The sequence below is a fragment of the Lissotriton helveticus genome, chromosome 8, assembly GCF_964261635.1.
Source record: "Lissotriton helveticus chromosome 8, aLisHel1.1, whole genome shotgun sequence".
NCBI classification, from domain to species: domain Eukaryota; kingdom Metazoa; phylum Chordata; class Amphibia; order Caudata; family Salamandridae; genus Lissotriton; species Lissotriton helveticus.
The window spans coordinates 1,199,610,125-1,199,624,920 of record NC_136069.1 but is presented as its reverse complement, the minus strand read 5'-3'; positions in this window follow the sequence as shown (position 1 = coordinate 1,199,624,920).

The window sequence follows — 14,796 nt, the reverse complement described above, 5'->3', positions numbered from 1 at the left end:
TGCTAGGGGATAGCTAGTATTGTTGTTCCGGATGGCGCGTATATGTTCTTGAATTCTCTCTTTTAGAGGTCGAATTGAGCTCCCCACATATACCTCTCCGCAGTGACAAACAATGCAATAAACAGTAAACTTAGTATTGCAATTGATGAATTGGTTGATTTGATACGTTTGTTTGGTGTTATATTGAAAACTTTTCTTTTTGTCATCAGCGAATTGACAAATGCAACATTGGGTGCATTTGAAAAAACCCTTGGGTTTGATGGGCATCCATATATTGGTGGAAACAGGGGGAGCAATTATATCCGGTATTGGCAGTCCAACCGAACACATCTCAGAATACATAGATGTTATTCTACAACCCATTGTGCGTAATCTTCCCTCTTTTATAGAGGATACTAAAGATTTATTAAACAAATTGGAAAATCTAACATGGGTAGATGATGTTTTGTTAGTGACCCTTGATGTTTGTGCTTTATATACAAGCATTCCAGTAAATAAGGGGATGGAAGCTTTAACCTTCTATTTATCAAAAAGAGATGCCACTTTATATCAGCACACTCAGATGATATTAGAACTGACTCTTTTTGCACTAAATAACAACTTCTTTGTGCATAATGATACATGGTACCAACAACATTCGGGTGTAGCAATGGGGGCGAAATTTTCTCCCTCATTTGCTAACATCTACATGGGATTCTTTGAAGAGTTCCACATATGGAAACACGGCCCAACAGAACTATCTATCCGCATCATGATGCACGATGTTTTCTTAATATGGGCGGGGGATGAAGCATCACTCAATGAGTTTGTGGCATATATCAACTCCAACACATACAATCTCAGCTTTACCTCCAACTATAGCAGAACCAATGTTGATTTCCTGGATGCCACACTATATGTGGGCAATGAAAAATTAGAAAGCAAACTATACAGGAAAACAACTGCATGCAACTCAATTTTGCACGCCAGTAGTGCCCATCCCATCTCCCAAATCACAGCTATCCCATTTGGTGAAATGACCAGAATACGCCGCAATTGCAGTGTTGACAGTGAATTTCAAAATGAGATATCCATTCTCAAGGATCGTTTTCTTGCAAGAGGATATGAAAAGCCCACACTAGAGAAAGCACATAATCGAATAAATAAGATATCAAGATCAGAAACTCTCAAACGTAAGAACAAACGTCCATCTGACAAGGTGGACAAAGTAACATTCATCACCCAGTTCAATGCATGCAGTAATCAAATATTTAAGACCCTCAATAAACATTGGAAAATCCTTAAATTGGATCCAGATCTTAGGACACATGTGACCGTCAAACCTAAAATCACCTACAAAAGAGGCAAAAGTCTGAGGAATCTTATAAGTCCTTCTATTGTAAGCACCATTGCTCCCCCTGTTTCCACCAATATATGGATGCCCATCAAACCCAAGGGTTTTTTCAAATGCACCCAATGTTGCATTTGTCAATTCGCTGATGACAAAAAGAAAAGTTTTCAATATAACACCAAACAAACGTATCAAATCAACCAATTCATCAATTGCAATACTAAGTTTACTGTTTATTGCATTGTTTGTCATTGCGGAGAGGTATATGTGGGGAGCTCAATTCGACCTCTAAAAGAGAGAATTCAAGAACATATACGCGCCATCCAGAACAACAATACTAGCTATCCCCTAGCAGTCCATTACAATACGGCACATATAGGATCAGAAATAATTGCCGTCAAATTTCACGGTATTGATGTAGCCAGGGCTAATCCCAGAGGAGGGGATAGAGTCAATAACCTAAGAAGGTTAGAATCACAATGGCTAATCAAACTGAGGGCAGTTGACAGGGGATTAAATGTAGACCGAGAATTGCATGTATTCCTCAAGGATTAATGATGTGCTAATATATATATATGATTGTATCTCTGTAAGATATTACTGCAACTTGTCCAAATGTTCTATTGACAGTTTGCTACAATGATCAGTTGTTTTTTATGAAACACTTGAGGAAACAATATATGTACTCCGGCCGGGGTACTAGAGTTATCACCAATTGACATGTTTGTGCTTTCATACTTATTTTCTATTCTCTGCCTATATATCTTTTCCACTACGTTTCTTTATAATTTGTTTTAATTACTGAATATATATTTCCGTAACCCCCTTAGATGGGTAAACGAAGATAAAAGAAAAACAGAAAATAACAAATCTTCACCTTGCTATGTCGGTGACTATGATCACTTACACCTAATTTGATTCTTTTGCGTGTATTTATATTCTATTACGTCTTGTTTTGCACATTTATAGTTTGCTATGTTATCATGCATTTGCATTCTACACTCCAATATGGCCCCTTCTTCCGTCGCGGCTATTGTTGGTTCCCGTTTTGAGTCCTTCCTCTATGCTCACCTTCCAGCAATCGAACTTCCGCGTTACGCTGTTTGTAATGCACGCGTTGGTGCACGCTGTATATATAATGGCCCCCGTTCTCAAGCTTGGCTCCTTGAGACGGACCGTTACATCAGGATACGAACACTTTGTTGCTTCAAGTAAGTGCAGACAGAAAAAGCTTGGTTATCTATGTTTATGGGAGGCTATTTCTTTATGCTGCCCACTGCTTTAATCATACGCGTTTGTCTTGCTCCCCTGTTTCTTAGATCACAACTTATCATGGTTGTATAAAATTCTGTATGTAAACTGCGCCTACACTCTGCGCTTTCCACAACGCGCTGCAACTGCGGGGATTCACCCAACATTTCTCGTGATAAAGTCTTTTGTAATGTGAGTATTTAGATATGAGTGTCCGTTTATATATAGATCTTGATAGCGGTGCTTAATGGTCAGCGCTAACTGTTTTTTGTGCCTAATAATTATGCACTTCTCTTTTGGGGGGGTGTATATTTCTGTTGTTATAATCTTATACATCTTAAACGATGCACCTAGTTATATTTTTTCTGTATTAGGTACATACGATAGTGATGGACATCGGTTACCACTAGACTTGCCTCTTACTACATTACACTGCCCCAGAATTTATGTTATCACACTATACATTGGTGATCTTTTTTGTCCCAACTGGGAACTTTTATAATCTTCGATTTAGAAACAGGCGGATGACTTTATTTTTGCGCAACCAGCCGTACATGGCACCGGCAGCCATTTATTGATGGTTTTGCATATTCCGATCGTGTCTCGGATTTGATATATTATAATATGCTCCGGTGTTCTGCTTTACCCCTACATGGACCTTTCTAACTTCCATCTCAGAATTAGGCATCCAGCAATACACTTGCGTATTATTTCCTCCCTGGTATCCACTGTTTTTCTAACTTGGATTGTGCTTTTGTATATATAGAACTTGTTCCTTTAGTTATGCATAGTGTATATGTCAATTTTTTGACCACGCTCTCTTTCTCATCTAGAAGTGGGGTTATTTTGGCCACCTCGTCATTTATCTTCATATGGTGCTGTCCTCTATCTTGCTCACCCATCACCACCTGTGGACACATTTGGATCCACACCACTCCACTTACTACGGTGAGATTTCCAATAATACTGTTATCTTGTTGGTATGGTTTAGTTCATACGGCAGGTAGCTCCACAACATTATTGTTATGCAGTGGTTTTAGATGATCTCTGACAGGCATTCATATATCCTGTCCTGTGTCGCAGGCCGTGACTGTTTTCTGCTTATATTAGTGCAGTTCTATCTTTTTAGATCTTTTAGGATGTTTAATTTTGATGTTACGGTCATTGTCCTTGCATATGGATATAATGTTAAGACACTGTTTTATGTTTGAATATCTGACCTCTCATAATGTTTCCGTATCTAGCTAGTATTTCTAGTGCCCATTGACAATGACCAATATTCTTACCTCTAGGTATTCCATCCTTGGATTTTTTAGCAGTGCACCCCGCAACGTCCATATCTGAACTCACGAGCTCCACACATGATTCATGGTAGGGGCTTGTTTCCTTCTTTCTTTTCCCTTCTTGATCCCAAATGACTTATTCCTTAGTTTTTGGGTGTATAAAAACTTTTTCAATGCCTTTATAATTAGGCTTCTTTCTAGCACATACACCTTGTTCAGTAGGTCATGATGTGCTCTATTGTTGGTCAAATGTTGTCATATATATTTTGTCTGCTCACGAGTAGTGTCTTTGGTGATTTGTTGAAGTTCTCATATATATGTGTAATGTTCTAATGTTTTTATATATGTGTCATTGTAACACTGTTTATGTTTTTGTAAATATTGTGTACATGTATTTATATGTGAGTCATCTAAATGTTTGTATTTTAATACTTCCAGCCTTGATAAAGTCTCAGCAAGAGACGAAACACGTGTTGGCGAACAATATGCTGGATTAATCTTTATGAAATTTTGAATAAAGAAAACTTGAAGAATACAGACTTGGACTTCTCACTATATTGGCATGACAACTGTTGATCCCATTCTATATACAAAGAAACTGTTCTTTCAAAATTGCAACTGAGTGTGCTTGTCTGAACACTCCTGTGTATAAAAGCTTGAGTGCTGAGGGCTATATACTAGAGCTCTGATGAATTATAACAATTTGGAGTGCTGTAATTAGAATTTCCCTACATATACTGATTCAGGCTTACATTTTGTGTTTGCCTTAAGCACCTTTGGATAGTAGGTGCATAGATTTTGTTTAGCACCCAAGAAACCATTACTATTTTTATTGCTTTTTCTTATAACATTTTGTGTACCACTTCAAGATACATACTTGTGGCCCATAGAATAGTGCGGACATTTCCCTCGGGAAACACTACTATCCTCTCTTTTTTGTACAAGTTACTAGGTGAGTCCTGCACTTCTATTTCTTCTGTACACGTGCTCTGGTTTAAATTACTCTCCAGAAGACATATAGGGTTCTCCTGTAATCAGTCAATCGCTGTTTTAAAGCTCAATATGGCTAATTTTTCTGATGACAGGGACAAGCTTTTCAATGATATCTTTACAGACAAAGGGATCCAGTCCAAATCCACCAAACCATCAGAGACCAAACCAGTTGGTCTTAAACAGCTTTTTGTAAAATTGGAAAGACTGCGTAAAGCGGAACTTTCCCGTTGGTGGGACTTGACCACCCTAAAAAAGTATCTAGAATTGAAACAAATCCCGAGAGGACTACGTGTCATAATATTTCCAACTTTCGAAGATCTTGATCCCGATTTACTCAATGAATGGGAACAATTAATATCCGGTTCCTCATTCGGGATGATAGACATCCTCATTCGCCATGCAGAACGAAAAAGAGCCAAACTATTGACTGAAATTGAGTCAATAGAGGAGGAAATCAAGTTACTAAATCTACCTGAGATCTCAGATAAAAACTATAAAATCTTAAAGGATGTACTCACTGGACATCAAAATTACATCAGAGATAAGAAAATTAGGAAGCTCAAAAGGGACGAAAACGATTACCGAAATGGAAGAATTTTTACATTTGCTAAGAAATTCGATGAAGTCAAGCCCAGAGCGGGTATAGCTACTCTTCTAAACAAAAACTCAGACACGGCTGTATCAGCCAGTGATTCTGATTTATCAAGCTGTGCTAGTGGGATCAGTGAAAACAGAAGTGAATCCTCACTGACTGCCTTGTCCTCAGATAATACTGGCACTGGTTCTGCTTTTTTATTAGAACTGGAAAGATTCCGCAAGGGAACGAAAACAGCATACAATCGGCAGAATACAGGAGGAAAAGGACAAGGAGGGGTGGGAGAAAAAACAGGAACAGACGAAAGCAAGAGAGTAACGAGATCAGCATCCCGTGTACAGAAGAATTAGATTCCTCACACAATAATGTGAATGTTGAAAATGATCAGAATGTGAATTGTTTGGCAACCACCAATGATGTTGGTATCATCAATTTGTCTTCAAATGTACTAAATAATGATGAAGTATCCCTACTGAAAAAAGGACTTGGTTTTTGTCCACTGATTAAACCTGATTTTGTTTCCCTGCATGTTGACTTGTTTAAGTTCACACGTAAACTTAAATAACATTTTTTTTTTGAACCAAACAAAAAACTGTCTACTGTACCTATATACACTGTTCCTAAGAGTGGTCATTCCATCGCTGATTTACAAACTGTACATACACTCATGGGACTGGATGATAGTATAGAAAATCCACCAGGTATGGAAGATTTGATGGAAGAGTTGGGCATTGAGAGCAATTTACTAACAGCTAGTGGTCTTAGAAATAAATCCACCTTTGTCCCCCAACTCCCTCCTGATAATCTCATAGACTGCTTCTTCAAAGCGGTAACAGAAGATCTTTACAGAATGGAAGACAAATTCAAATGGACCAATATTGCCAAAAATGATAACTTAAGTGCCTCTGAAAGATCCGCCCTTAAAGAAATATCAAATAAGAACGGTATAGTTTTGAAAGAAGCTGATAAAGGGGGGAACATTGTTCTACTAAATAAGATTGATTACTTAGAAGAAATTGACAGACTCTTAAGGGATACCAACTCATACAGAAAAATTGATCATAATCCAACTCAACAAGTTAACACATGCTTGGACAGAATTTTAAGATACTGGCACAGTGTTGGTGTCATTTCGGATCAGGAACTTAAATACCTGTATAATCCTAATCCAATGGCTGCCTATATATACATACTGCCCAAGGTCCACAAAAGCCTTACTAAGCCTCCTGGAAGGCCAATTATATCCGGTATTGGCAGTCCAACCGAACACATCTCAGAATACATAGATGTTATTCTACAACCCATTGTGCGTAATCTTCCCTCTTTTATAGAGGATACTAAAGATTGATTAAACAAATTGGAAAATCTAACATGGGTAGATGGTGTTTTGTTAGTGACCCTTGATGTTTGTGCTTTATATACAAGCATTCCAGTAAATAAGGGGATGGAAGCTTTAACCTTCTATTTATCAAAAAGAGATGCCACTTTATATCAGCACACTCAGATGATATTAGAACTGACTCTTTTTGCACTAAATAACAACTTCTTTGTGCATAATGATACATGGTACCAACAACATTCGGGTGTAGCAATGGGGGCGAAATTTTCTCCCTCATTTGCTAACATCTACATGGGATTCTTTGAAGAGTTCCACATATGGAAACACGGCCCAACAGAACTATCTAACCGCATCATAATGTGGTGTCGGTTTATAGACGATGTTTTCTTAATATGGGCGGGGGATGAAGCATCACTCAATGAGTTTGTGGCATATATCAACTCCAACACATACAATCTCAGCTTTACCTAGCAGAACCAATGTTGATTTCCTGGATGCCACACTATATGTGGGCAATGAAAAATTAGAAAGCAAACTATACAGGAAAACAACTGCATGCAACTCAATTTTGCACGCCAGTAGTGCCCATCCCATCTCCCAAATCACAGCTATCCCGTTTGGTGAAATGACCAGAATACGCCGCAATTGCAGTGTTGACAGTGAATTTCAAAATGAGATATCCATTCTCAAGGATCGTTTTCTTGCAAGAGGATATGAAAAGCCCACACTAGAGAAAGCACATAATCGAATAAATAAGATATCAAGATCAGAAACTCTCAAACGTAAGAACAAACGTCCATCTGACAAGGTGGACAAAGTAACATTAATCACCCAGTTCAATGCATGCAGTAATCAAATATTTAAGACCCTCAATAAACATTGGAAAATCCTTAAATTGGATCCAGATCTTAGGACACATGTGACCGTCAAACCTAAAATCACCTACAAAAGAGGCAAAAGTCTATGGAATCTTATAAGTCCTTCTATTGTAAGCACCATTGCTCCCCCTGTTTCCATCAATATATGGATGCCCATCAAACCCAAGGGTTTTTTCAAATGCACCCAATGTTGCATTTGTCAATTCGCTGATGACAAAAAGAAAAGTTTTCAATATAACACCAAACAAACGTATCAAATCAACCAATTCATCAATTGCAATACTAAGTTTACTGTTTATTGCATTGTTTGTCACTGCGGAGAGGTATATGTGGGGAGCTCAAATCGACCTCTAAAAGAGAGAATTCAAGAACATATACGCGCCATCCGGAACAACAATACTAGCTATCCCCTAGCAGTCCATTACAATACGGCACATATAGGATCAGAAATAATTGCCGTCAAATTTCACGGTATTGATGTAGCCAGGGCTAATCCCAGAGGAGGGGATAGAGTCAATAACCTAAGAAGGTTAGAATCACAATGGCTAATCAAACTGAGGGCAGTTGACAGGGGATTAAATGTAGACCGAGAATTGCATGTATTCCTCAAGGATTAATGATGTGCTAATATATATATCTGATTGTATCTCTGTAAGATATTACTGCAACTTGTCCAAATGTTCTATTGACAGTTTGCTACAATGATCAGTTGTTTTTTATGAAACACTTGAGGAAACAATATATGTACTCCGGCCGGGGTACTAGAGTTAACACCAATTGACATGTTTGTGCTTTCATACTTATTTTCTATTCTCTGCCTATATATCTTTTCCACTACGTTTCTTTATAATTTGTTTTAATTACTGAATATATATTTCCGTAACCCCCTTAGATGGGTAAACGAAGATAAAAGAAAAACAGAAAATAACAAATCTTCACCTTGCTATGTCGGTGACTATGATCACTTACACCTAATTTGATTCTTTCGCGTGTATTTATATTCTATTACGTCTTGTTTTGCACATTTATAGTTTGCTATGTTATCATGCATTTGCATTCTACACTCCAATATGGCCCCTTCTTCCGTCGCGGCTATTGTTGGTTCCCGTTTTGAGTCCTTCCTCTATGCTCACCTTCCAGCAATCGAACTTCCGCGTTACGCTGTTTGTAATGCACCCGTTGGTGCACGCTGTATATATAATGGCCCCCGTTCTCAAGCTTGGCTCCTTGAGACGGACCGTTACATCAGGATACGAACACTTTGTTGCTTCAAGTAAGTGCAGACAGAAAAAGCTTGGTTATCTATGTTTATGGGAGGCTATTTCTTTATGCTGCCCACTGCTTTAATCATACGCGTTTGTCTTGCTCCCCTGTTTCTTAGATCACAACTTATCATGGTTGTATAAAATTCTGTATGTAAACTGCGCCTACACTCTGCGCTTTCCACAACGCGCTGCAACTGCGGGGATTCACCCAACATTTCTCGTGATAAAGTCTTTTGTAATGTGAGTATTTAGATATGAGTGTCCGTTTATATATAGATCTTGATAGCGGTGCTTAATGGTCAGCGCTAACTGTTTTTTGTGCCTAATAATTATGCACTTCTCTTTTGGAGGGGTGTATATTTCTGTTGTTATAATCTTATACATCTTAAACGATGCACCTAGTTATATTTTTTCTGTATTAGGTACATACGATAGTGATGGACATCGGTTACCACTAGACTTGCCTCTTACTACATTACACTGCCCCAGAATTTATGTTATCACACTATACATTGGTGATCTTTTTTGTCCCAACTGGGAACTTTTATAATCTTCGATTTAGAAACAGGCGGATGACTTTATTTTTGCGCAACCAGCCGTACATGGTACCGGCAGCCATTTATTGATGGTTTTGCATATTCCGATCGTGTCTCGGATTTGATATATTATAATATGCTCCGGTGTTCTGCTTTACCCCTACATGGACCTTTCTAACTTCCATCTCAGAATTAGGCATCCAGCAATACACTTGCGTATTATTTCCTCCCTGGTATCCACTGTTTTTCTAACTTGGATTGTGCTTTTGTATATATAGAACTTGTTCCTTTAGTTATGCATAGTGTATATGTCAATTTTTTGACCACGCTCTCTTTCTCATCTAGAAGTGGGGTTATTTTGGCCACCTCGTCATTTATCTTCATATGGTGCTGTCCTCTATCTTGCTCACCCATCACCACCTGTGGACACATTTGGATCCACACCACTCCACTTACTACGGTGAGATTTCCAATAATACTGTTATCTTGTTGGTATGGTTTAGTTCATACGGCAGGTAGCTCCACAACATTATTGTTATGCAGTGGTTTTAGATGATCTCTGACAGGCATTCATATATCCTGTCCTGTGTCGCAGGCCGTGACTGTTTTCTGCTTATATTAGTGCAGTTCTATCTTTTTAGATCTTTTAGGATGTTTAATTTTGATGTTACGGTCATTGTCCTTGCATATGGATATAATGTTAAGACACTGTATTATGTTTGAATATCTGACCTCTCATAATGTTTCCGTATCTAGCTAGTATTTCTAGTGCCCATTGACAATGACCAATATTATTACCTCTAGGTATTCCATCCTTGGATTTTTTAGCAGTGCACCCCGCAACGTCCATATCTGAACTCACGAGCTCCACACATGATTCATGGTAGGGGCTTGTTTCCTTCTTTCTTTTCCCTTCTTGATCCCAAATGACTTATTCCTTAGTTTTTGGGTGTATAAAAACTTTTTCAATGCCTTTATAATTAGGCTTCTTTCTAGCACATACACCTTGTTCAGTAGGTCATGATGTGCTCTATTGTTGGTCAAATTTTGTCATATATATTTTGTCTGCTCACGAGTAGTGTCTTTGGTGATTTGTTGAAGTTCTCATATATATGTGTAATGTTCTAATGTTTTTATATATGTGTCATTGTAACACTGTTTATGTTTTTGTAAATATTGTGTACATGTATTTATATGTGAGTCATCTAAATGTTTGTATTGTAATACTTCCAGCCTTGATAAAGTCTCAGCAAGAGACGAAACACGTGTTGGCGAACAATCTGCTGGATTAATCTTTATGAAATTTTGAATAAAGAAAACTTGAAGAATACAGACTTGGACTTCTAACTATATTGGCATGACAACTGTTGATCCCATTCTATATACAAAGAAACTGTTCTTTCAAAATTGCAACTGAGTGTAATTGTCTGAACACTCCTGTGTATAAAAGCTTGAGTGCTGAGGGCTATATACTAGAGCTCTGATGAATTATAACAATTTGGAGTGCTGTATTTAGAATTTCCCTACATATACTAACTTATTTTTTGACTTGACTTGAGTCAGAGAGAACATATGTCTGAACTGATTGAGCACCTGTCTGCAATCAGTTTGCTGCTGGTCAGATAGGCTGCCTGTCAAGGCTATACCACCCACTGACCCATCATCAGGGTTCTATTAGAGCAGATCAGGGAGTGGATCACTCTCTTCCTCCAGTCCCTCATCAGTAGTCATGAGAAAGCCCATATCTGCCCTGTCACCATATGGTTTCAGTCTGTTGACATGAAGCACCCTATGGGGGCTCCTGGGAGTTCCTAGGTCCTCCAGATAGGTAACCTATCAATTCTGTTCAACAATAGTTTGGGGTCCACTCCACGTGTCTTGGAGAGCTGGTGGGGCCACAAGCTCCAACACCCACACTTTCTGTCCTGGCTGGTAAATAGTCAGTACAGCTTTTTGTCATGCCAGGCTTTCTGTAATTCCTGGTTAGCCTCAAGGTTTTTAGTTGCATTTTTCATGTACTCAGTCATCCTGGAGCAGAGACCAAGTACATAGTCCACTATGTACTGATTACGGGGTTTGAGAGGAAACTCCCATCCCTCTTTCACCAGACACAATGGTCCACTTACAGGATGCCCAAACAGAAGTTCAAAAGGGCTATAGTCAATCCCCTTCTGAGGAACCTCCCTCTATGCAAATAAAAGTCAGGGCAGTAGGATGTCCCATCTACGCCTAAGCTTTTCTGGGAGACACTTGATCATACCCTTTTTGGTTTTGTTGTACCTTTCAACTAAACCATTGCATTGTGGGTGATATGGTGTGGTGAATTTGTAATTCACTCCACACTCCTTCCACATTGCAGTCAATTAGCTAGACATAAAGTTTTCTCTCCTATCAGATACCACCTCCTTAGGGAAACCCACTCTTGAGAACACTCCCACGAGGGGTCTTGCCACCACAAGTACTGTAGTGGTCATAAGGGGAATAGCCTCTGGGTACCTAGTGGCATGGTCCACCACCACTAGGATAAACCTGTGCTCAGGTGCTGTCTGGGGATACATTGGTCCAACAATGTCAATTCCCACTCTCTCAAAGGGAACCCCCACCACAGGTAATGGTATCAGGGGGGCCTTTGTGGTGCCACCTGCCTTACCACTGGCTTGACAGGTCACACAGGAGCGACAAAACTCCTTTGTGTCTTCAGACATGTGGGGCCAGTGAAAGTGAGGGACGATTCTGTACCAAGTCTTGTTCTGGCCCAGGTGTCCTGCTAAAGGTATATCATGGGCTAGTGTCAATATGAAGCCCCTGAATTTCAAATGTAAAACCAACCTCCTGGCAGCACCACACCAGGCTTGGGGTCTCTACCCTTTGAATACAGACAGAAGTCCATCATCCCAATGAATCTTATGGGTGCCACTAGCATCCCCAGCAGCATCAGCAGCAGCCTGTTGTCTGAGGGGTTCAGGAGAAGGGCAGCTCAGCTGCTCCTGACTCGGATTTGCCCTGGAAGGGCCCCCTGTCCCCAAGAACTCAACCTGATCAGGCTCAAGCTCATCTAGGAAAGTTCCTTCCTCAGGAGTACAATCATCTCCCTCAAGAGACTGATCCTCACTCTGAGTCAGAGGGGAAGGCACTGCCCTTACCCTACTGCTCCTTTTCTTGGAAGACACCTGGTCCATTATTCCAGAATCCAGGGCCTGTTCAGTGTTAGACTTTTTGACCTGTGACATAGTCACAGCAACTACATGTGCGGAGATCCTTATCATTTCTGCATAGGTCCTTAACTCCACTTCAGACCAGGCTGAAGTCTCTAAATCATTTCCATGCAAACATTAAACAGGGAGGTCTGCACTTACCACAACTTTCTTGAGGCCAGTTACTCCTCCCCAGGAGAAATTAACAACTGCCAGGACATGGTTGGTCGCGACATTGATAGCATTGGTCACTTGGTAAAGCTCACCAAGTATGATCTGTCCAGGGTCTTGTGTCACCATTGTGACACTAGCTCATGTGTCCCTCTAGGCCATAGCCCCTTTTCCATTTATCAAAGGCTGTTGTCTGTTCTTGCCCAGGTTACTAGTACTTACAAAAGAGGAAATATCCATGCCTCTATCACAGACTAGCACAGCCTGAGTTGGAACTCTGACTAGGCCAGAGTCCATCTCAGAACCCAGGGTTAACCCTTCTATACCTTTCTGCTGAGTACCACCACCTGTAGCTGAACTAGGGGGAACAGTTGCCTTAGGGGCAATGGTGTCTGGAGTTGAATCTTTATTTCTAGTGCAATCACTAGTCCAATGGCTGTTCTGCTTACAGACTTTACACCATGGTTTCTTTTGGCCTTTCTTTTTGGAAGATTGGGAATCCCCACCCTTAGAAGATTTTTTGGGGCCTTGTGAAGACTTCTGGTCTTTACCATTCTTCCCTCCCTTATTATGATCTTGCTTCTTCTGGTCACCACCTTGGTTCTATACTTTCTGCTTCACCCTGGTTCTGACCATTTTGTCTGCCTTCGTTCCCAATTCTTGGGGAGAGGTCATATCAGAGTCTACCTGGTGCTGATGCAACAGCTGATTCTGACAGTTATTAGTGATCTGCTCCCTCATAATCAAGTTGTACAATCCTGTATAATCACACACTTTACTGTCCATTAATCAGCCCTCCAGAGCCTTAGTGGCATAATCTACAAAGTCAACCCAGTCCTGAATCTGTTTCTTTTGGGTATCGCTGAACTGTATTCTATACTGCTCAGTGGTTGGGCCAAACCCATCTATTCTATTAGAGCACACTTCAGGACTTTGTAATCATCAAGCATCCTCTTCTCTGACAGTGAGGAGCTTGTCTCTACCTTTGTCTGCAAAGGAGAACCACAATATTGCTGCCCACTGCTCTTGGAGAACCTTCTTTACTTTGCAGGCCCTTTCCAGTGCAGTTATCCATTTGTGGATGTCATCCCCACTCTGGTAGGGAGGGATAATCTTGTTTAAGTTTCTATGGTCATAAGACCTTTCTCTACCACTAGGGAAGTCGGTGCCACCATGGGACTCTAATCCCATCTTTTTTCTTACTTTTTCAGCCTCTAGGGACTCCCTTTCAAAGGCTACTCTTTGTCTACTTATCCTCAGCTGAGATTCTTCAAGTCTCATCTGATGCTCTCTCTGCTCTGGGAGGTGTCCCTCCTATGAGAAGAGACAGAGGTCCTTACAGATGTTTCATAATTGGTGGATTACTGTGAAGGAGATGTTGTCCTTTCAGGTACACCTCCAACTCTTCCTGGGGGGCAAAGAAGGGCCCCAATGGGCCTCCATCTCTATCTCCAGTAGGAGCTGCACTGTCCAGGGCACTGTCATTGTCACCTCCCTGGTCAGCATCAGAGTCTGAATCCTGTGAAATTGGACCACAGGGATCTTTCTCATCTCCTGCTTCCACCCCACTGCCTACCCGTTCAGGCTCTGAAGCCTTGCTAAGGTCATCTAACAGTAATATCTCTCTCAGGCGTTGGTTGGTGGCACCTTTGCCAGTCTTCAGTTTTCTCATTGTACACAGAGCCCTTAACTCAGAGAAAGGGAATGTGTCATACTTAGATATCTGTAACTTACTGACATCTGGAAGCGACACTCTAGGTTCTGGCACTGAAGACATAACTAGTCAGGTGTGGTGTATGCACTACCTTCTCTAGTTATTTACCTATTAAACTCTCTTGAGTTGTGGAAAGAGTGTGCTAAGCCCTTGACGCACAACTCACTGTATTTAAGCTTGTATTTATATGTAACTCTGGTACCTTTAGTAGTTTTCAAATGATCAAACACTTGAGATAATCTGTTAA